The sequence below is a fragment of the Saccopteryx bilineata genome, chromosome 1, assembly GCF_036850765.1.
Source record: "Saccopteryx bilineata isolate mSacBil1 chromosome 1, mSacBil1_pri_phased_curated, whole genome shotgun sequence".
Taxonomy (NCBI): domain Eukaryota; kingdom Metazoa; phylum Chordata; class Mammalia; order Chiroptera; family Emballonuridae; genus Saccopteryx; species Saccopteryx bilineata.
The window spans coordinates 210,772,212-210,796,320 of record NC_089490.1 but is presented as its reverse complement, the minus strand read 5'-3'; the positions used below and the strand labels follow the sequence as shown (position 1 = coordinate 210,796,320).

The window sequence follows — 24,109 nt, the reverse complement described above, 5'->3', positions numbered from 1 at the left end:
TGGGGCATCCCTGCCTTATTCCTGATCTTAAGGGGATTGCTTTTAATTTTTGCCCATTGTGTATAATGTTGGCTGTGGGTTTGTCATAGATGGCCTTTATCATGTTGAGGTATGTTCCCTGTATTCCCATTTTGCTGAGAGTTTTGATCATGAATGTGTGCTGGATTTTATCAAATGCTTTTTCTGCATCTATTGAAATTATCAAGTGGTTTTTCTCCTTCCTTTTGTTTATGTGATGAATCACATTGATTGACTTGCGAATATTGTACCAGCTTTGCCTCCTAAAATAAATCCCACTTGATCATAGTGTATGATTTTTTTCATATATTGCTGGATCCAGTTTGCTAATATTTTGTTGAGGATTTTAGCATCTAAATTCATCAGGGATGTTGGCCTATAATTTTCTTTCTTTGTGTTGTCTTTGCCTGGTTTTGGAATCAGAATTATACTCACTTCATAAAAGCAGCTTGGAAGTCTTCCTTCCTCTTGAATATTTTGAAATAGCTTGAGAAGGATAGAAGTTAGTTCTTCTTTGAATATTTGGTAGAATTCACTTGTGAAGCCATCAGGCCCAGGACTTTTGTTTGTTGGGAGTTTTTGGATAACTGTTTCAATCTCATTTGTTGTAATCGGTCTGTTTAGGTTTTCTGATTCTTCCAGATTAATTTTTGGAAGAGTATATGTTTCAAGGAATTTGTCCATTTCATCTAGGTTGTCTAGTTTTTTGGCATACAGTTCTTCATAATATTGTCTTACAATATTTTGTATTTGTTGTGTCAGTTGTTATTTCTCCACTCTCATTTCTAATTTTATTTATTATTCCTCTCTCTTTTATTCTTGGTGAGTCTGGTTAAAGGTTCATCAATTTTGTTAACCTTTTCAAAGAACCAGCTCCTGGTTTCATTGATCCTCTCTATTGTTTCTTTAGCCTCTGTGTCATTTATTTCTGCTCTGATCTTTATTATTTCTTTCCTTCTCCTAGCTCTGGGCTTTACTTTCTGTTCTTTTTCTAGTTCTTTTAGATGCAGGGTCAAGTTGTTTATTTGAGCTTTCTCTAGCTTCTTAAAGTATGCCTGTAATGCTATGAACTTCCCTCTCAGTACTGCTTTTGCTGTGTCCCATAAATTTTGAGTTGATGTATACTCATTATTGTTCATTTCTAGGAATTTTTAATTTCTTTTTTGATCTCATTGTTAACCTATTCGTTATTTAATAACATGCTATTTAGTTCCAAGTGTTTGAGTGTTTTTCTGTTTTGGTTGATTTCTAGTTTCATGCCATTGTGATCAGAGAAAGTACTTGATATGATTTCAATCTTCTTAAATTTGTTGAGGCCGCTTTTGTTCCCTAACATGTGGTCTATCCTAGAGAATGTACTATGAGCACTTGAAAAGAATGTATATTCTGCTACTGTAGGGTGAAAGGTTCTGAAGATATCTATTAAATCAAGTTGATCTAATATGTCCTTTAAGTCTGCTGTTTCTTTGTTAATTTTCTTTCTTGAGGATCTATCTAACGATGTTAGTGGGGTATTGAAATCCCCTACTATTATAGTATTGCTGTTAATTTTGCCCTTTAAATCCATCAAAGTCTGCTTTATATATTTAGGTGCTCCTATAATAGGTGCATAGATATTTATAACAGTTATATCTTCCTGTTGAATTGCTCCCTTTATCATTATGTAGCGACCATCTTTATCTCTTACTATGGTGTTTGTTTTAAAGTCCATTTTGTCTGATATAAGTATTGCTACCCCAGCTTTTTTTTCATTTCCATTTGCATGAAATATTTTTTTCCATCCTTTTATCTTCAGTCTATGTGCATATTTGGTTTTAAGGTGTGTCTCTCGTAGACAGCATACGTATGGGTCCTGTTTTCTTATCCACACAGCGACCCTATGTCTTTTGATTGGATCATTTAATCCTTTTACATTTAAGGTTATTATTGATATGTAGTTGTTTATTGCCATTTTATTCTTTAAAACTGTATTCCTCTTTTACTATATTCTTTTTTCCCTTTGATCTGTTTACAACAGGCCCCTTAGCATTTCTCACAGCCTTGGTTTGGTTGTAGTGAATTCCTTGAGGTTTTTTTTTTTTGTCTGAAAAGCTTTTTATTTCTCCTTCAATTTTAAATGATAGCCTTGCTGGATAAAGTAGTCTTGGTTGCAAGCTCTTGTTCTGCATTACTTTGAATATTTCTTGCCATTCGTTTCTGGCCTCAAGTGTTTCTGTTAAGAAGTTGGAAATCATCCTTATGGGGGCTCCTTTGTAGGTGATAGTTTTTTTCCCTAGCAGCTTTTAATATTTTCTCTTTATCACTTAGCTTTGGTATTTTAATTATGATGTGTCTTGGTGTAGATTTCTTTGGGTTTCTCTTAAATGGAGTTTTCTGTGCTTCTTGAATTTGTGAGATGTTTCCCTGCCTTAATTGAGGGAAGTTTTCAGCTATGATATGTTTGAACAAAGTCTGTAATCCTTCTTCTTTCTCTTCTTCTTTAGGAACCCCTATGATGCAGATGTTATTTCTCTTCATGTTTTCATAGAGCTCTCTTAGTATTTCCTCAGACTTTTTGAGTCTCTTTTCTTTTTTCTGCTCTGCTTCTGTGCCTTCATTTGTTTTGTCCTCTAACTTGCTGATTCAATTCTCAGCTTCATCCATCCTGCTTTTAATTCCTTTCATTGTGTTCTTCATTTCTGATATTGTATTTGTCATTTCTGACTGATTCTTTTTTATTATTTCAATGTCCTTTATTTGCTATCTCTTTATTTAGGTGTTCGTATGACCATCTATTGTTGTACTAATATCTTTTAGCATCCTAACAATCATTATTTTAAACTCTGCATCTGGTAATTTGGTTATATCTGACTCATTCATGTTCTTTTCTGGGGATTTCTCTTGATTCATTTGTGTTGCATTTCTCTGCCTTCTCATTTTGTCTGTGTTAAAGAAGGTTTTGGCCACTGAAGTCCACTGGGTGTGCCCTCTGTGTTCCCTAGGTGTGGTCTGTCTGCAGGCCCGCCACCCCATACATTTTCTTTGAATTCCAAGTACTTTTTATCCAATATTTATAGTGCCCAGATTGCATGAAGTTGTAGAGTGGCATATGTTTATTATAATCACTGTCACTTGTATCATATTTATTGGTAAGTTAGAATATGAAACTGAATGCTTGCTTTTGAAATAGAAGCATGCAGTATGCTGGGCTGCATCGATCATTTTATTCAGGAAGGTCTGTGAGTGCAAATGGAGCTCTGATGAATGAGGGGCCATCTTTATTGAAGGCCACACTGAATCATCTCTGAGTAGCTTCCTGAAGGTGAGATTCAATATGATGCTGCCCACTTTTAAATCTTGCCAACCAACATGCCAGAAACATTTACTTCCAACCACTGTGCAAGGCCTGTGTTCTTTATTAAAGATGGTAGAGATCCGGCAGAGTAGGTAAAAGCTGTACTCACCTCCTCCAAGGACCAAACTGAAATTATTGCTAAAATATAAAACAATCAACCTGTATAACCAACTGAAGACTAGCTGAACAGAAAAGTCTTATAACCAAGCATTTACAGAAGAAGTCACAGCAAGACTGGTTACATTTTCTAAACCATTGCTAAAAAGTCCAGTGAATCTGGAAGCAGTCCAAGTATTGATTAAAGATGAATCTATGTACAGACTAATAATTTGAAGACTTTTCTATGAACCATTACAATATCAATTAAAATTTCATTTGAACAACAACAAAAAAATTTTATTTGATGATTACTACAAGACATGGTCTGAAATAGCTACATCAAAAGCTACAGGGGAGGGTGTTACAGGGAGGGGAATGGGGATGTACTGGGGAACATGGGAGAAGAGAGGATGTATTTGGGGAGACACTAGAATCTATGTAAACACAATAAATTAAAATAAATTTCATGAAAAAAAAACTAAAAAAATTAAGCTGCGGAAATTGCAGAACTCCATTGCTCAAAGATCCAAATTTCATTGGAGAATATTATAAATGGAAGAAAACAGAGCTAAAATATCATAAAGAATGGAATGTAAAATATGCTGCTGCCATAGCTCAGTACACTGGAGAAAATAAAAAGCCTTACACAGCCAATTATTGATCGAAATAATTCATCTCTGTCCAACTCCAATTTCTGTGTGCCTAGAGCAGGCATAGTGTAGCTGGGTCCTCTGATTGGGATATCATAAGCCTCCAATCAGGATTCATAAACTGAAACCAATATTGTCACAAAGATTGATGAAACAGGATGGGTGGAAGAGTGATGATGATAACACAGATGAGTCATGAGAAGAATTGCAAGATCTAGTAATCTGGACCAACACTCTTAATACAGATACTTCATAAGTTAAAGCCTAATGCTCCCAGATTTTAAAAATAAACATTGTCAACCACAGTTCAGTGCCATATAGCAACTTTGGAAAGCTCTCAAATGTAGATTCCATTTTTTTTTAATTAGTCTCATTCTCTCCTGTAAAGACCAGACATGTGTTCTGAATTGCTCAACTGCCCCTGGGTGGGAAAGAGAGAAAGCAGGGTCATGAAGAATGGACTGGCATGAAGACTAGAAGAACAGGCAAAAGCAGGGCAGAGAGCAGAATGAGTCTGGGGAGGTGAAGTGGCTCTTGGCTGGACTGAGGGTCTGCACAGAGGGGTGTAGAAATGAGCCCAGGAAGGCCACCTCTGCCAAGCATTAGATCTTCAAATCATGGGTTGGAAACAGGCTCAAAGCCTCCTAACATGCAACAAATTCTGAATAATCATAAATTGAATTTTCTGGGACAGGTAGCACTCACTCACTGTGCAGTTTACAGAGCACTTGGTGATATGCCTCTCAGCTGCAAAAGTGAGGATAGGTTATCATTACAGAAATGATGCCACATGGGGTTGATACCCATAGAGAAGAGGTTTAGGTGGTGGCAGTCCTTGCCTGCTAAGGAGAAGTCACACTGCCACAGGCTTTTTGGATGGAGTCCCAACACATGAGGCTCAGACCATCATAGAACTTTAGAGAGCAGAAAGCCCCCCTGGGGAGAGATATAAAGACCAATGGAGGAGGAGTGGCTGTCATGACTTGGGAACTGGTTTTGTGGCTTGTTATTAATATTTCCTGCTTCTAATAATTTCTGTTTAGAAAATACACTTGCTTATCTGCTTGTTGACCATTTGCCCTCATTTTAAAGGTTATTCCCAACTTGACTCTCTTTAGGGGCCATTGCCAAGTGCAGCCAGGCATTTGTGGTGTGCATGACTATCAGACATAACCCTTACCCTTGTCAGCTACTTGGCATAGGTGCCCACTGCCTCCAGAATAGTGTTCTTGGTGTGGCATTCAAAGTCCTCTTTCCATAAACATTCCATACCTTACACGTGCATTGACTGAGCTGAACTGCTGACCTCTAACCTGCCCTGAATTTTCTTTCCTCCCTATGTTGCTCCAGCGATTCCTCTGCTTGGGATGCCCCACCCCCATCACTGGGTCCATGAATCCCATGACCCCTTCAGAAGCCGCTTCATTCATGCAAACATTCAGGCTCTTCCAGAGAGTTCTTCTGATTCCTTACCTCAGTGGTTCTCAAAGTGTGTGCCCTAGAAGATTTCCAGGTGCGCCCTATGGTACTATAGAGAAATATGTGCCTCTTGGGGACCAAAAAACCAACAGGGTTTTTGGAGTTTAGATTTTTGGGGGATAGAGGTGTGGGGAATTGGCTGTAAACTGACAGTCTGCCCAACCCCCCACCTCACTTGCCTGATTAGGTTACAAAAGGCTGTTAAACTGTGGTGCTGGATTGTTTACACTACTCCCCCCACCCATGTTCCCCGGAAAGACTAGAGGCAAGTTTCTTCTATCTTTTGTTCAGTGTAAAGTTAAGATGATATGTATGGTGGGGGTTTTCTGCACTCAACACAATTAAGAGTAAAAAGAGAGGAATTCTTCAATGTATTGATGAGGAAAAGAGAGTTTGCCTTTCAAATATATGCCCAAACACTGAAGAAATCTCTAGGACACATCAGGCTCATGTTTCTCATAAACACAGGAATTAAAAAACTTAACACATTCACGCTAGGACCTGCTGAATTTACTAAATCTTACTAAGACTGTATCTATATTTATAAAAAGATAACTTTTTGTCCTATTTTATTTTTTAACCCCTCTTTTTCATGAATTCTAAAAAGCATAACTCAAAAAATGTAACATAAAAATGTTTTTTAATGTCAGAATAAATTTAATTTTGTTTTATTTATTTCATTTAATTACCATAAAAGCACGCTTAGACTTTATTTATTTATTTATTTTAGTATTTGACTTAATTATAATATATTTCTCAGAAATTTGTATATAGTGTGCCTACAATTATTTGTAGAACTTTAAATGTGCCCCGACTTCAAAAAGTTTGAGAGCCACTGCCTTACAGTCTTTCACAGCCAGCCAGCAGTGGGACAGAGGGGTAGAGACCTGGGACCAAGTCTCTCACTGCAGTTGCAGGGTTCATGCTTCCTTCTCTTTTGGAGTTCCTGGGGACCTCAGGAATGGACTTGACCATGGTTTTGACTTGGGGATCAAATTGGAATGGAAGGCAACATGCCTGCTGGCCTTCCCAAAGACAGGAACATGATTCTTCAGTTATACATGAAATCCTTCAATTAATTTTGGTGTCAAAGCCCAAAGAACTAAGCTAGATGATGGCTGAGCCAAAATGAGAAATAGAGTCCACTTGGGGGCTCTTCGAAAAAAAATGTCAGGAGTTGTTTCTGTTTTTAGTTCATTAAATTTCATTTTATGTAGCTTACAAATCATCAGGGACCTTGGCCTTGGCTTGCAGTTGCAAACATGGGTATGGGAGTGTTTGGTAAGTGTCAGCAAATTTGGTACAGGGAGGGCATCTAGCTGAGTGGTTGGAAACCCATCTCCCAGCATCCACAGGGCCTAAAAGCTGCTGGAGATGAGTGGTGAGCTGAACTCATGATGTCAATGACTATTTTTGCAACTTAAAATCCCAAATACAGGTGTAGGTCTTAAAAACCTATGCAAATATTAATTGTGCAATTTTTAAAATTTGTGGAAGAACTGAGCTAAGAGCCAGAACACTTGGGTTCCTGTCTTAGCTCTGCCTCTAACTCATTGTGTAATCCAAGCCAAAACAATTCACTCATTCATAAAAATATCCGCTTTTCATAAATAAAAAGGTAATGAGTTAGATGACATTTGGGATTTTTATGGCTAAACAAAGCTATAAGGGACTTTTCCTTTAAAGGGATTTGTTTAAATAGGTCATTTCATCTTTTTAAAAATTAATAGACTATATTTTTTAGAGTAATTTCAGTTTTTACGACTACAAGTGCAGTATAACCCACAGTGGTTTCATTTCCCTGTTCACTGTGCATCACCTGCTTACCCCTCCGTCCCCTGAATTCCTGGCAACCACTGATCTTTTTTATTTTAAGTAAAAAGAGGGGAGATAGAGAGACCAGCCCTTGCATACACCCTAACCAAGATCCACCTGGAAACCCTAGTCTGGGGCCATGCTCGAATCAACCTAGCTATCCTCAGTGCTTGAGGCCAATGCTCAGGCCAATCAAGCCACTGTCTGTGAGAGGGGACGAGAGAAAGAAGGGGGGGAGAGAAGCTGGGGATGTTTGCCCTAACTGGGGATCAAATCCGGGATGTCCGCATACCAGGCCAACACTCGATTGAGTGAACCAACTGGCCATGGCCTTTAAAAAAAAATTATTTAACCACTGATCTTTTTACTGTCTCCAAAGTTTTAGGGTTTTTTTTCCAGAATGACATATTGCTGAAATCACATGACCTTTTTAAATTGGCTTCTTTCACTTAACAATATGCATTTAAGTTTTGTCTCTGTCTTTTGGGGGCATAATAGCTCATTTCTTTTTATTGTAGAATAAAATAATCCATTGTCTGATGTACCACAGTTTGTTTATCCATTCTCCTTCTGAAGGACATTTTGGCTGCTTTCCTGTTTTGGCAATTTTGAATAAAGTTGATGAAAGCTTCTGTGTGCAGGCTTTTCTATGGACATAAGTTTTCATCTCCTTTGGGTAAATACTAAGGGGCGCAATTGTCAGATCCTATGGTAAACAAATGTTTAGTTTTGTAAGAATCACCAGACTGTGTTCCAGGGTGGCTACACTCTTTTGAATTCCCACAGGCAATGAATGAGAGTCCCTGTTACTCTACATCCTCAAAGCATTGGGTATTGTCAGAGTTTTGGGTTTTAACCATTCTAATAGGTGTGTAGTGGTATCTTATTGTTTCAATTTGCATAGAAAATGCAAGAAATGATGACATATGATGTGGGGCAACTTTTCCTATGCTTATTTGCTGTCTGTATATTTTCTTTGGTGAGGTGCCTGTGAAGGTATTTTGTCAATTTTCTACTTGGATTGTTTGTTATCTTATTGCTGAGTTTTAAGAATTCTTTGTGTATTTTGGATACCATTCTTTATCAGAGAAGTGTTTTTCAAAGATTTTTCCTATAGTTTGTGGTTTGTCTATTCATTTTCTTAACAGTTTTATTTGTAAATCAATAGTTTTTAATTTTAACGAAGTCCAGCTTATCAGCTCTTTCTTTCATTCATGGATCATGTTTTTGATGTTGTATTTCTTAAAGTGTCATCACCAAACCCACAGCCACCTAAGTTTTCTTCTATTTTATCTTCTAGGAGTTTTATAGTTTTACACTTCACATTTAGGTTTAGGATTAATTTTGAGTTAATTTTTGTGAAGGGTATAAAGTCTGTGTCTAGATTAATTTTATTCCATGTAGATGTCTAGGTACTTCAGCATCATTTGATTAAAAAAAATTATCATTTTCCCATTGAAATACCTTTGCTCCTTTGTTAAATGTCAGTTGGTCATATTTGTGTGGGTCTACTTCTTGGCTCTTTATCTCATTGAGGTTGTTGTCCTTTCTTATAGCACTGTCTTGATTACATTAGCTTTATAGTAAGTCTTGTAAAAAAAGGTAGTATCAGCCCTACAACTTTGTTCTCCTTCAATATTGGCTTGAATATTCTGGGTCTTTTGCCTCTCTGTGTAAACTTTAGAATCAGTTTCTTGGTATACACAAAATAACTTGCTTGGATTTTGATTTGGGTTAAAACAAATCTATAGATCAAGTTGGAAAGCAATTACATCTTGACAACATCGAGTCTTCTTATCCACAAACATAGCCTATCTATCTCTTCATTTTTTAGTTCTTTAATTTAATTCTTCAGACTTTTGTAGTTTTCCTGATATAAATTTTATTATATTTTATTAGATTTATACCTAAGATTTTATTTATTTTGGTACTAATATAAATGGTATTGTGTTTTTAATTCAAATTTTAACTATTCATTGCTGATATATAAGAAAACAATTGACTTTTTGTATATTTACATTGTATCTTGAAACCTTACTGTAATGGTTTATTAATTCCAGTTTTTTGTTGTTGATGTTTTGTGGTTTTCAGCACAGGCAGTCATGTCATCTGCAAAGAAAGATAATTTTATTTCCTTCTAATCTGTGTGCCTTTTGTTTTCTTTTCTTGTCTTATTGCATTTATTAGCTACGACTTCCAGTCTGCTGTTTAATAGTAGTGGTAAGCGTACACATCTTGACTTATTCCTAATCTTAGTGGTAAAACACCTAGTTTCTTACCATTAAATATGTTATTTGTAGATTTTTCAGTAGACATTCTTTATCAAGTTGAAAATTTTCTTCGCCTGACCAGGTGGTAGCACAGTGTGAGCATCGGACTGAGACGTGGAAGACCCAAGTTTGAAACCCAAGGTCGCTGGCTTGAGTGCGGGCTCATCTGGTTTGAGCACAGCTCACCAGCTTGAGCCCAAGGTCGCTGGCTTGAGCAAGGGGTCACTCAGTCTGCTGTAGACCCCTAGTCAAGGCACATATGAGAAAGCAATCAATGAACAACTAAGGTGCTATAACAAAGAATTGATGCTTCTCATCTCTCCCTTCCTGTCTGTCTGTCCTTATCTGTGACTCTCTCTGTCTCTCTCACTGTCTCTATCACAAAAATAAAAATAAATAAAATAAACAACCCAGAATGCTAGCTTCCTCTTAAAAAAAAAAAAGAAAGAAAAGAAAATTTTCTTCTCTATTCCTGAGTTGTGCCAGGTTGTTTTTTTTTTGGGGGGGGGTTAAATTATGAACAGATATCAAACAATTTTTTTACATCTATTAATGTAATCACATAATTTTTTAGCCTGCTAATGTGATAGATTATATTATATTGGATAGATTACATTGATTCTTGAATGTATAATCAGTTTTGCATACCTGGAATAAAACCTATATGATTATAGATATAATTCTTTTTATGCATTGTTGGATTTGACCTATTAACTTTCTCTTGAGGATGTTTATATCTATGTTTATGAGAGATATTGGAAACTTAGCAATGGGTTAAAGTATTCATATTTTTATGGACTCTTATTTCATATTGGAAAATTGCTTTTCTAGTTGGCTGTATCTATTCACAATGCCACTAGCAGCATGTCAGATAACCTGTTTTATTGCAGAACCTGTATTGGAAGCATTCCACTTTGTGGATTTGTAAAAAGAGGCTCAGTTTAAGTGACAGTCCTACGGCATGTTGGTGCCTTCTGGTCTCCTGACTCCAGGTCTTGTGTTCTTTTGTCAACAAAATCTATGAAAATTCTCTTATTGCCTGAATCCTCTTTCTCTGCTTTCCTATCTTTTTTCTCTCTTTTTCTTTTTTTCCTGGCTTCCTCAACTGTTTATTAAGGTCCCACCATGGGCCAGCCACCAGATATATTCTATCATAGAGCCTTCTCTTTTGGAGCATTCTATAGTCCTCCTGAAGCACTTTCTTGACTTCTGGGACACTAGTCTTTCCTACATGGCAGCTGTGCTTGTGTGAAGCACTGGTAGGTGAAGAGGTCAGAAAAGAGATAGTCCCCACCAGTGAAGGAGCAATACTCACGCAGCAGACATTAGAGTAACAACATGGTCAACTGAGTGTGGCTTCATATGAGATGAAAACATAATTTGTCAAATTGTTGTATGATACTTTTAGGAAATCTTAAAAAAGAAATGACACCTTGCTGAATTTCCCCACTCCTCGTTTTCTGTGTACATTGGGCATGTTTGGTTCAGTCTTTCAACCTCTTCTCTAATACTTTCTTTTTTTCTCTCTAGCACTTTTAGTTTCTGGGTCATCTCATCCAATCACAGAACTTTAAATGCCATCCATACACTGGTGACCTCCAAATTTCTATCTCCAGCCCTGACTTCTCTCCAGAGCCTTGGATTTGTATACACAGGGTCCACCTTAACAACCCCTGTGCGTGGATGACTAAGAGGCAGCTCAAGCTTAACGTGTCCAAGCAGAGCTCTTGTTCTCACACTTGATCCTTCCCCCTGGCTTCCCCTTTCAGAAAATGGCACTGTCATTCACTCAAATGTTCAGGCTCAGATCCGGAAGTCGCACTGACCCTTCGCTTCTCCTCACACCCACAATTTGCTCCAGCAGCAATGTTTCAGGCTCTACATCTGATCACAGCTCACCACCTCCGTAACTCCTTCCTGGTCCAAATCATCATCAGCAATCACTCAGACTAACAAAGCAACTTATGAACTCTTGTCCAGTTTTCTACTTTGGTCCTTCACAATCAAATCTAATGGGATTTGGAGGGATCTTTTAAAAACTTACGATTATATCATGTACTTGCTCAAAACTATTCAATGTTTCTTATGGCCCTCAGAACGAGTCAAATTCCTCTAATGGCCTCTAGGTGCCTGCCTGTCTCACAGGTTCCTCGGGGTCAACAGCTGTACCTTATTCGTCTGTTTCTGCCAACCCTAGTGGCTAGCACATCACAGGTCATGCATAAATATCTACAGGAATTGCTAAAAGAAACATTGGTGACATCTATGCTAGGAATAAAAAGTGGTGTATGACCACCACCACCCCTGCTCACAAAAAGAGAACTGGGCAGCAAATGACATTGTTGTCAGGTGCTGGAGAAACGTCTTCTATGAAATTCTTTCTGATCAAAACCTGGACTTAACCCCATCCTGATACCTCCATTGCAACACTTGTGTAGATTTTTTCATCTTCTACATTTTGTGAGATTTCCTTTGAGTTCGCTCGCCTCTGTGGGGACACGCTGTTGCAGGATGTGAATAATTGAACATAACAAATTTGGACAGTAAATTATGGATTACGGATGCTGAGCTATTTTGAAGCTGTTGCTCTGGGTGTTGCTGCAGGGCCCTGGGATACTTAAAAGGTATGTATTAAAAATGTGTTTGAAATGATCTTATGTAGCTTCTTGAGAATAGAAGAAATACAAAAACCAGAACAGTCCAGAGCAGCAGAGAAGGCTGCCGTCTGCTCGCAGCATGTCTCCTGGGTCAGGTGGCCAAAGTCTAGGAGCGGGCATGATGTGCCCTTGCAACATTCACTGGTGAACTATGGAATAGTTAGTGCACGCCATCCCTGACAGCACACACATCCTGTGTCCTTGGCTGGGAAACAGGAGGACGGAGGTAGATCCTGAAAAGAAATCTGTAGTTTGTGCAGGCATCCTGGGTGCCTGGGTGTGGTAGAGTTCAGTAAACAGGAAATGTGTGTGCCAGGATCCTACTGCAGACAGAATGAGGGGGTGCATAGGGGAACACCGGACCGGCCTCTCTGTGCGGAGACACCTGGTTTCTTTCTTATTGAAAATTGACAAGGGGCTGCTGCCTACCAAAGGATACAGTGGGTGCCACTTTGACATAGGTGAGGGAGACTCCTCACCTATGGTAGACACAGGGGACCCCAGCAGGGCTGCAGTGACAGGAGAGACCCTGACAGTTTCCATCATTATCACCTGTGAGGTAGGCGGGGCCAGGAGAGCCACCCACTGATGGAAGGGCTTCTGAGGGCCTCTGTGAGGAAACCACACTAGCAACAATCACCAGAAACTTCTAGTATCTGGGGCTGCCTAAGGAGCAAGGGGCCTGGGAAATTTTACACCTTTTGGTCCCAGCCCCCTTTGCGATGCCACAGTTTACCCATTTTGATTTTTCGTTATTTATTCAATGGGGACAGAGACTAACAGTTTCCCTTCAGAAGACACAATAGCTTGGCAAGTCTGGGGCCTCTGCATGGAGAACCAACTTGATTCAAGGAGCTTTGAATTATCACTTGGTCCTCAAATTCTGAGCTGAGGACGAGGCCCAGGACAGGCAGAGCTACCCAGGCAAATTCCCAAGGGCAGGCCTTTGTGATAAGGGTCTGGCTGGGTATTTGCTGTAAGTTATTTAAAGCCCCTGTCAAATGTGTGCTGTGGTAATAAAAATGTCCCATTCATCTTTCTCCTGATGGAGAATGTGTGCGTTTAAAATATGGCCCCAGCCTTGCCGCTGGGCAGTCATTTTTGTAGGATCAGATAGAATGGGAGTGTGCAAGTGTGTGCCCACACTTCGAGGTTCTGGGAGTTCCCACATCTAGCAGGTGATGAAGTGAGCGGAGGGTATGTGTGTGTGTCCAGACTGACACAGAGCAAGGGATGGCATCTGCGGCTGTCACTGAAAACACGAGAATGGAGTCACTGAGTTCTGGGGTAAGTACTTCAACACTGATGAGAAGGAGGAAATTGTCATTTTCTGGATTCTTGAGTGGAAGATGCTGACAGAAAAGCCCAAGAGAGAAGGAGTGGAGGAGAGCTCGGCAAACAGAGCCTGGTCCTGGGATGCCAGCCAGGAGCTGCCTTCTTCCCTCCTGGGCACGAAGGACTCAGGTGCCTGCTGGACTTGTCACTGTGGGTGATGTGACACACAGCACCTAGAATTGGCCTCCACTCACACAGTGTGGTGGATGCCTAGCAGAATCGAAAAGGTCCAGAGTGAAGCTGCACATCCCAACAAGCAGATGCTATTGTACAACTGTCCCAGGGAGCTCTCAGGGGGTGACCAATGGAGTGGAAGGCATGGGCTCAATGTGGGCTTTAGACCCTGGGATAATAGGGTAAGGGGTTCTGAATTGGAACTTGGAGAGTCCCCAAAAAGAGTACACTTAGGGCTTTTTAATGGGTCCTTGTAGAGAGGGAATCATTAAGATTCAAAACAGGTCTTGTAATACCCCCTTATCTCAACCTGAGCAGTTCCAGTGATTCATGTCTCCTACTTTGGGGACACTAATCCTGACCCTTTGGCCATATGGTTTGTCACCCCTGGAAGGATGTTTTGCAGTTGAGAAAGAGGGACTCTGCATGTGAGGTTTTTCAACAGAGCACGGAGATCTGGCTAAGGGCCACTTGGAAGAGCACAGGAGGAAGAGAGTGAGGACAAGCACAGCCATTCACTGCCTGGGAGATGTACAGTGTGTCCGTAAAGTCATGGTGCACTTTTGACTAGTCATAAGAAAGCAACAAAAGACAATAGAAATGTGAAATCTGCACCAAATAAAAGAAAAACCCTCCCAGTTTCTTTCTGTAGGATGATGTGGCAGCATGTGCATATGCGCAGATGATGATGAAACACCGTGTATACAGCGGAGCAGCCCACGGCCATGCCAGTCGAGATGTGAATGGTACAGAGAAAAGTTCAGTGTGTTCTGTGGCTTGCTAAATTTGAATCCGTGACCAAAGTGCAGCGTGAATATCTATTGGCGCGTTTATAACGAAGTGCCACCACATAGGAATAACATTACTCAGTGGGATAAGCAGTTGAAGGAAACCGGCAGTTTGGTGGAGAAGCCCTGTTCTGGTAGGCCATCAGTCAGTGACAAGTCTGTAGAGGCTATACAGGATAGCTACCTAAGGAGCCCTAAAAAAATCTGTGCATGAGGCCACATCGAACTGCACTGAATAGGTATGAAACTGGGAGAGTTTTCCTTTTATTTGGTGCAGATTTCACATTTCTATCATCTTTTGTTGCTTTCCTGTGACCGGTCAAAAGTGCACCATGACTTTATGGACACACTGTATATGAGAACGTGTCCACACTGCAATCCATCAGCCATGTGTCCTAAGAAGCAGCTTCAATAGTAAGTGGAAAAAGACAGTTTGCTGTGTGACCTTTGGCAAGTTGTTTAATCTTTCTGAACCACACTTTCTCATTTATAGAATAGGGGTGAAAATCTACTTCTTGAGGTATTTTTTAAAAGTTTTGGTAAAATATATTAAACTAAATATTTATCATCTTTACCATTTTTAAGTGGACAGTTCACTGGCATTAAATACATTCATAATATGCAACTATCACCACCATCCATCTCCAGAAGTATTTTCATCTTGTAAAACTGACAATCTATACCCAATAAGCATTAACTTCCCATCCCTCCTTCCCTTAGCTTCTAGAGGAATTTCACTCCTCTTGGTAGCTCATGTAAATGGAATCATACAGTGTGTATTTTTTTGTGTCTGGTTCATTTCAGTGAGCATAATGTCCTCAAGGTTCATCCATGTTGTAGCATGTGTTGTAGCAAGATTTCCTTCCTTTTGAAGGCTGAATAATATTTCACTGTATGTATATACCACATTTTGCCTATTCATGCATCTAACCATAGATACTTGCATTGCTTCCACCTCTAGGCTATTGTAAACAATGCAGATATAAATATGGTATACAAATTCCTCTTTCAATTCTTTGGGTAAATTTCCAGAAGTAGAATTATTGGATCATATTGGAATTCTACTTTTAATTTTTTGAGATACTGCCATACTGTTTTCCATAGTGGCTACACCAGTTTACATTCCCACCAATAATGTGTAAAGGTTCCTATTTCTCCAAACCTTGGCCAACCTTTTACTGTATTTATCATAGTAGCCATTCTAGTGGACATTGGGCAATAGCTCATTGTGGTTTTGATTTGGACTTCCTTAATAATTATTGATGTCGAGCATCTTTTCATATGCTTGTTAGCTATTTGGATATCTTTTTTGCAGAAAAGTCTGTTCAAGTCATTGACCTATTTTTAAATCAGACTCCTTGTCTTTTCATTGTTGAGTTGTAGGAGTTCTTATATATTCTGGATTTTAACCCCTTATCAGCTACACAATCTGCTAAGTATTTTTTCCTGTTTTGTAAATTGCTTTTTCATTCTACTGATTGTGTCCTTTGATGCACAGAAGTTTTTAATTTTTATTTAGTTCGATTTACAATTTTTACTTTCATTTCTTGTGTTCTTGGTGTCATAACCAAGCAATCAGTGCAAAATCTCTTGCAGTATTTTTAAAGAGAAATGAGGTATGTGTGAAAGTCCTTGTAAATTATGAAGCAGTATAAAAATATTAGCAGTTATATAAGTGCTGAAATACCCAACATGCAGCCAAGCCCTGTAGGGATGTTTCAAAAATTACCAAAAAATTGTTAGTCAAGATAGTAGATTAAAAATTCATATTTTTTTCTTCCCTAAACCTTACTGAAGAAACAATAGAAAGATGAAAGAACCTTATTGAAATATAATGTAAACATAACCGAGTATACTCATTTTATAAAGTTTAATAAGTTTTCATAAGTTTGTACACTGTGTAACCACCATTGCAGTAAAAATATTGAATATTTTTATCACCCACAAAGTTCCCTTATGCTTCTTGACAGGCAATCTACTAATAACTCTGTTCTCTGAAAACATTAATCTGCCTCTGTCACTATAGGTTAGTTTTGCATTCTTGAGCATTTCATATGAGGAACAACACTGGGCATTTTCTTTTCGGCCTTATTGAGGCATAGCTGATATGCACCAAACTTTACATATTTAAAATTACAATTTGATGAGTTTTGACATATGTATATAGTCATGAAACCATCATCACAATCAAAGAAATGAACACATTCATCACCCTACAAAGTTTCCTGAGACCACTTTCTAATGCATCTTTCTTACTCTGTTTTGTGTTGATTCAAGTTTTAATTTGGTCTCTTTTTTTTTTTTCCTACTTGAAGAACTTTCATTTACTTTTAGGTAGTGCTGGTCTACTAACAAAGAATTCTTGGCCCTGGGTGCTGGCTGGTTCAGTGTTAATGCATTAGCCTGGCTGTGGAAGTCCCAGGTTCGATTCCCAGTCAGGGCACACAGGAGAAGCAACCATCCGCTTCTCCACCCTTGCCCCTCCCTCTTCTCTCTCTCTTTCTCTTTCTTTTCCTTCCACATTCAGGGCTTGAATGGTTTAAGTGAATTGGCTCTGGGCACTGAGGATGGCTCCATGGCCTCACCTCAGGCACTGAAATAGCTTGGTTGCTGAGCAACAGAGCAGTGGCCCCACATGGGCAGGGCATCACCCTGTAGGGAGCACATGCAGGAGTCTGTCTCTCTGCTTCTCTGCTTTCCCTCCTCTCACTTAACAAAAACAAAAACAAATTAGAAAAAAAAAAGAATTCTTGCAGGTTCTGTTTCTCTGAAAACGTCTTTATTTCACCTGCAATTTTTAAAGATTCTTTTTTTTCTGGGTAGAGAAATTCTATGTGACAATTTGTACTTCTTAATTCCTTCACCTTTTTTACCTAACTCCCCAGCCCCACTCCTATATGGGAAATATCAGTTAGTTCTCTACATCCATGAGTCTTTCTGTTTCGTTTGCTTATTTTATTCTTTAGATTCCATGTGTAAGCAAAATCATGTAGTATTTATCTTTCTTTGTCTGACTTATTTCACTTAGTGTAATACTATTTAGGTCCATTCATGCTGTCGCAAATGGTAAGAATTCATTCTTATTTATGGCTGAGTAATATTCCATTGTATATATGTACCACTATGTTTTTTTTATCAACTCAGTCTACTGATGGGCACTTGAATTGCTTCTGTATCTTGGCTATTGTAAATAAAACTGCAGTGAACAAAAGGATACATATATCTTTTCAAATCAGTGTTTTGGATTTCTTTTTTTTTTTAGCAAGAGGGACAGGGACACAGAGAGAGAGAGACAGAGAGAGGGACAGTAAGGGACAGACAGGCAGGAAGGAAGAGAGATGAGAAGCATCAATTCTTTGTTGCCACCCACCTCAGTTGGTCATTAATTGCTTTTTCATATGTGCCTTGACCGGGGGGTTACAGCAGAATGAGTGACCCCTTGCTCAAGCCAGTGACCTAGGGCTCAAGCCAGAGACAATGGGGTCATGTCTGTGATCCCACGCTCAAGCCAGTGACCCCCAGTTCAAGCTGGTGAGCCAGTGCTCAAGCCAGCAACCTCAGCGGTTCAAACTTGGGTCCTCTGTGTCCCAATCAGATGCTGTATCCATTCGGCCACCACTTGGTCAGGCTATTTTGGATTTCTTTGGATATATACTTAGAAGTGGAATTGCTGGGTTATAAGATAGTTTCTATTTTTAATTTTTTGGAGGAAACTCCATACCGTTTTTCACAGTGGCTATACTAATCTGCATTCCCACCAGCAGTGCAGGAGGGTTCCCTTTTCTTCACATTCTTCACATTGGTGTACTCTACAACCAATACTTGTTGTTTGTTGATTTATTGATGATAGCCATTTTAACAGGTGTGAGATGATATTTCATTGTGTTTTTAATTTACATCTCTCTGATGATTAGCGATATGAGCATCATTTCAAATGCCTATTATTCATGATTCTTTTTTAATTTCATTTTCAGTTATGTTACATTAAATATTAGTTTGTATCAGTTTCAGGTGTATATCATAATGGTTAGATAATCTTTTATTTTACAAAGTGGTCCCCCTGATAGTTTAAGTACCCACCTGGCATCATACATAGTTATTACATTATTATTGACCACTTTCTCTGTGTTGCATTTTACATCCCATAACTACTTTGTAACCACCAATTTGTAGTTCTTAATTCATCCCCAAATAAAAATGAACAATCAGGAAATAAAAATTGAAAAAACAAACAAAAACAATAGTAGCAAAAATTCAAACTCAGTAAAAATATTTGAAGATAAACTTGTGAAAATATCACAGAAGGTAGGGACAAAAAAGATGGAAAACAGGAAGTATGGATTTAAAGGGCCCATCAAGTACCCATCACAATGAATGAAAGTAAACATTCATCCCAGTGTATTAATGTGAAATATCAGAACACTGGAGACCAGTAGAAGATTCTATAGGCTTTCAGGTGGGGAAAAGAGAATCCAGGCACATTCAAAAGGATGGAAATCAGACTCAGACGTCTCTACAGCAACACCAGAAGCTACAAGACAGTAAAACAATACTCTCAAACTTTGCAGGAAAATCATTTTGATCTAGAATTCTATATTAGCCAAGTAGTCAACCAGTCATGAAAATGAAAAAAGATGTATTATATTTGATATATTACCATTTCCCCGAAAATAAAACATCCCCCCTAAAATAAGACCTAGTATAATTTTTTCAAGCTTAGAAATCTAAGGCCTCCTCTGAAAATAAGACCTAGCGCATCTTTAGGAGCAAAAATTAATATAAGACACTGTCTTATTTTCAGGGAAATAGGGTAGATTGTTGTACATGGAAATAGAGTCACAAGGAATTCTTGATGGAATTCAAAGTTTGGCTGATCATGCTGATGTTTGTGATGACATGACTACTGTATATTAATTAAGGTTGAGTTTTTGTTCAACAATAAATGTGAATTATTGTTCATGGAAAAATAAGACATCCACTGAAAATAAGACCTAGTGCATCCTTAGGAGCAAAAATTAATATAAGATAGTCTTATTTGGGAGGAAACATGGTATATAAAGATAAGAATAAGACAACTATGAATTGGAGAGTCCTAACATTGTGCTCTTCAACACTTTTTTTCATATATTACTACCATTATTATTGGTTTGGGTTTTCAATCCTGCAGGATTTGACCATCATATCCTTCAAATATGAAGGAGAAATAAAAACATTCACAGATACAGAAAAGATGAGGGAATTTATCATCAGGAAACCCCCACTCCAGGAATTACTAAAGGGGGTTCTCCAATCAGATACAAAGAACAAAAAAAAAATAAAGCCACAAGTAAAAGCTCCAAGAAGAACACAATAAAACCAAATTTAAACTGTGGCAACAACAAAAACAAAGGGGGGAGAGGATGGAGATTAACAGTAGCAAAGGACGATGAAGTGCAAAAGTACTCACAAAATAGTTCGTTACAATGAACAGGGTAGGAACCCCCTTCATTACTTAAAGGTAACCACCATTGAAAAAACCACCACAGAAGCACACGAGATAAAAAAGATAGCAACAGTGGAAAGATGTATGGAATACAACCAAATAAAAACAAAAGATAGAAAAACGAAAGAGAAGGATCAAACAAGACACAAAACTAACAGAAAGCAATCTATAAAATGGCAATAGGGAACTCACCAGTGTCAATAATTACACTAAATGTAAACGGATTAAACTCACCAATAAAAAGACACAGAGTAGCAGAATGGATTAAAAAAGAAAATCCAACTGTATGCTGCCTCCAGGAAACTCATCTAAATAACAAGGATAAAAACAAATTCAAAGTGAAAGGCTGGAAAACAATACTCCAAGCAAATAATATCCAAAAAAAAGCAGGCATAGCAATACTCATATCTGATAATGCTGACTACAAGACAACAAAAGTACTCAGAGACAAAAATGGCCATTTCATAATGGCTAAGGGGACACTGAATCAAGAAGACATAACAATTCTTAATATATATGCACCAAACCAAGGAGCACCAAAATATATAAGACAGCTACTTATTGACCTTAAAACAAAAACTGACAAAAATACAATCATACTTGGAGACCTCAATACACCGCTGACGGCTCTAGATCGGTCATCCAACCAGAGAATCAACGAAGATATAGTGGCCTTAAACAAAACAATAGAGCACCTGGATATGATAGACATCTACAGGACATTTTATCCCAAAGTGACTGAGTATACATTTTTCTCCAGTGTACATGGATTATTCTCAAGAATTGACCATAGGTTGGGCCACAAAAACAACATCAGCAAATTCAGAAAAATCGAAGTTGTACCAAGCATATTTTCTGATCATAAAGCCTTGAAACTAGAATTCAACTGCAAAAAGGAGGAAAAAAATTCCACAAAAATGTGGAAACTAAACAACATACTTTTAAAAAATGAATGGGTCAAAGAAGAAATAAGTGCAGAGATCAAAAAATATATACAGACAAATGAAAATAACAATACGACATATCCGAACCTATGGGATGCAGCAAAAGCAGTGATAAGAGGAAGTTCATATCACTTCAGGCATATATGAACAAGCAAGAGAGAGCCCAAGTGAACCACTTAACTTCACACGTTAAGGAACTAGAAAAAGAAGAACAAAGACAACCCAAAACCAGCCGAAGAAAGGAGATAATAAAAATCAGAGCAGAAATAAATGAAATAGAGAACAGTAAAACTATAGAAAAATTAATAGAACAAAGAGCTGGTTCTTTGAAAAGATCAATAAAATTGACAAACCCTTGGCAAGACTTACCAAGGAAAAAAGAGAAAGAACTCATATAAACTAAATCCAAAATGAAAGAGGAGAAATCACCACGGACACCGTAGATATACAAAGAATTATTGTAGAATACTATGAAAAACTTTATGCCATTAAATTTAACAACCTAGAAGAAATGGATAAATTCCTAGAACAATACAACCTTCCTAGACTGAGTCAAGAAGAAGCAGAAAGCCTAAACAAACCTATTAGTAGAGAAGAAATAGAAAAAAACATTAAAAACCTCCCCAAAAATAAAAGTCCAAGCCCTGACGATTATACCAGCGAATTTTATCAAACATTCAAAGAAGACTTGGTTCCTATTCTACTGAAAGTTTTCCAAAAAATTGAAGAAGAAGCAATACTTCCAAACACATTTTATGAGGCCAACATAACACTCATACCAAAACCAGGCAAGGATGGCACAAAAAAAGAAAACTACAGATCAATATCTCTAATGAATACAGATGCTAAAATACTAAACAAAATACTAGCAAATTGAATACAACAACATATTAAAAAAATAATACATCATGATCAAGTGGGATTCATCCCAGAATCTCAAGGATGGTTCAACATACGTAAAACGGTTAACGTAATACACCATATCAACAAAACAAAGAACAAAAACCACATGATCTTATCAATAGACGCAGAAAAGGCTTTCGATAAAATACAACACAATTTTATGTTTAAGACTCTCAACAAAATGGGTATAGAAGGAAAATATCTCAACATGATAAAGGCCATATATGATAAACCATCAGCTAACATCATATTAAATGGCAGTAAACTGAAGGCTTTCCCCCTTAAATCAGGAACAAGACAGGGTTGTCCACTCTCTCCACTCTTATTTAATGTGGTACTAGAGGTTCTCGCCACAGCAATCAGACAAGACAAAGAAATAAAAGGCATCCATATCAGAAAAGAAGAAGTAAAGGTATCACTTTTTGCAGATGATATGATCCTATACATCGAAAACCCCAAAGAATCCACAAAAAGACTACTAGAAACAATAAGCCAATACAGTAAGGTCGCAGGATACAAAATTAACATACAGAAGTCAATAGCCTTTCTATATGCCAACAATGAAACAACTGAGAACGAACTCAAAAGAATAATCCCCTTCACAATTGCAACAAAAAAAATAAAATACTTAGGAATAAACATAACAAAGAATGTAAAGGACTTATATAATGAAAACTATAAACCATTGTTAAGAGAAATCGAGAAAGATATAATGAGATGGAAGAATATTCCTTGTTCTTGGTTAGGAAGAATAAATATAATCAAGATGGCTATATTACCCAAAGCAATATACAAATTTAATGCAATTCCCATCAAAATTCCAATGACATTTTTTAAAGAAATAGAGCAAAAAAATCATCAGATTTATATGGAACTATAAAAAACCCCGAATAGCCAAAGCAAGCCTAAAGAAAAAGAATGAAGCTGGGGGCATAACAATACCTGACTTCAAACTCTATTATAGGGCCACGACAATCAAAACAGCATGGTATTGGCAGAAAAATCGACACTCAGACCAATGGAACAGAATAGAAAGTCCAGAAATAAAACCACATATATATATATATATATAGTCAAATAATTTTTGACAAAGGGGCCAAGAACATACAATGGAGAAAAGAAAGCCTCTTCAATAAATGGTGCTGGGAAAACTGGAAAGCCACATGCAAAAGAATGAAACTGGACTACAGTTTGTCCCCCTGTACTAAGATTAACTCAAAATGGATCAAAGATCTAAACATAAGACCTGAAACAATAAAGTACATAGAAGAAGACATAGGTACTAAACTCATGGACCTGGGTTTTAAAGCACATTTTATGAATTTGACTCCACAGGCAAGAGAAGTGAAGGCAAAAATTAATGAATGGGACTACATCAGACTAAGAAGTTTTTGCTCAGCAAGAGAAACTGATAACAAAATAAACAGAAAGCCAACTAAATGGAAATGAAATTTTCAAACAACAGCTCAGATAAGGGCCTAATATCCAAAATATACAAAGAACTCATAAAACTCAACAACAAACAAACAAACAATCCAATAAAAAAATGGGAAGAGGACATGAACAGACACTTCTCTCAGGAGGAAGTACAAATGGCCAACAGATATATGAAAAGATGCTCATCTTCTTTAGTTATTAGAGAAATGCAAATCAAAACTGCAATGAGATACCACCTCACACCTGTTAGATTAGCTATTATTCACAAGACAGGTAATAGCAAATGTTGGAGAGGCTGTGGAGAAAAAGGAACCCTCATACACTGTTGGTGGGGATGTAAAGTAGTACAACCATTATGGAAGAAAGTATGGTGGTTCCTCAGAAAACTGAAAATAGAACTACCTTATGACCCAGCAATCCCTCTACTGGGTATATACCCCCAAAACTCAGAAACATTGATACGTAAAGACACATGCAGCCCCATGTTCATTGCAGCATTGTTCACAGTGGCCAGAACATGGAAACAACCAAAAAGCCCGTCAATAGATGACTGGATAAAGAAGATGTGGCACATATACACTATGGAATACTACTCAGCCATAAGAAATGATGACATCAGATCATGTACAGCAAAATGGTGGGATCTTGATAACATTATACAAAGTGAAATAAGTAAATCAGAAAAAACCAGAAACTGCATTATTCCATATGTAGGTGGGACATA

At 37.8% G+C, this 24,109-nt stretch overlaps 1 long non-coding RNA gene and 1 pseudogene across 2 annotated transcripts in view; both read left to right on the top strand.

Moving 5' to 3' along the window:
* The window catches only part of LOC136320296 (uncharacterized), an 87,579-nt gene that overhangs the window by 11,578 nt on the left and 51,892 nt on the right, over positions 1–24,109 (top strand). The gene's annotated exons all lie outside the window — the stretch shown is intronic.
* On the top strand, positions 3,422–4,357 carry LOC136321042 (ubiquitin-conjugating enzyme E2 U-like; annotated as a pseudogene).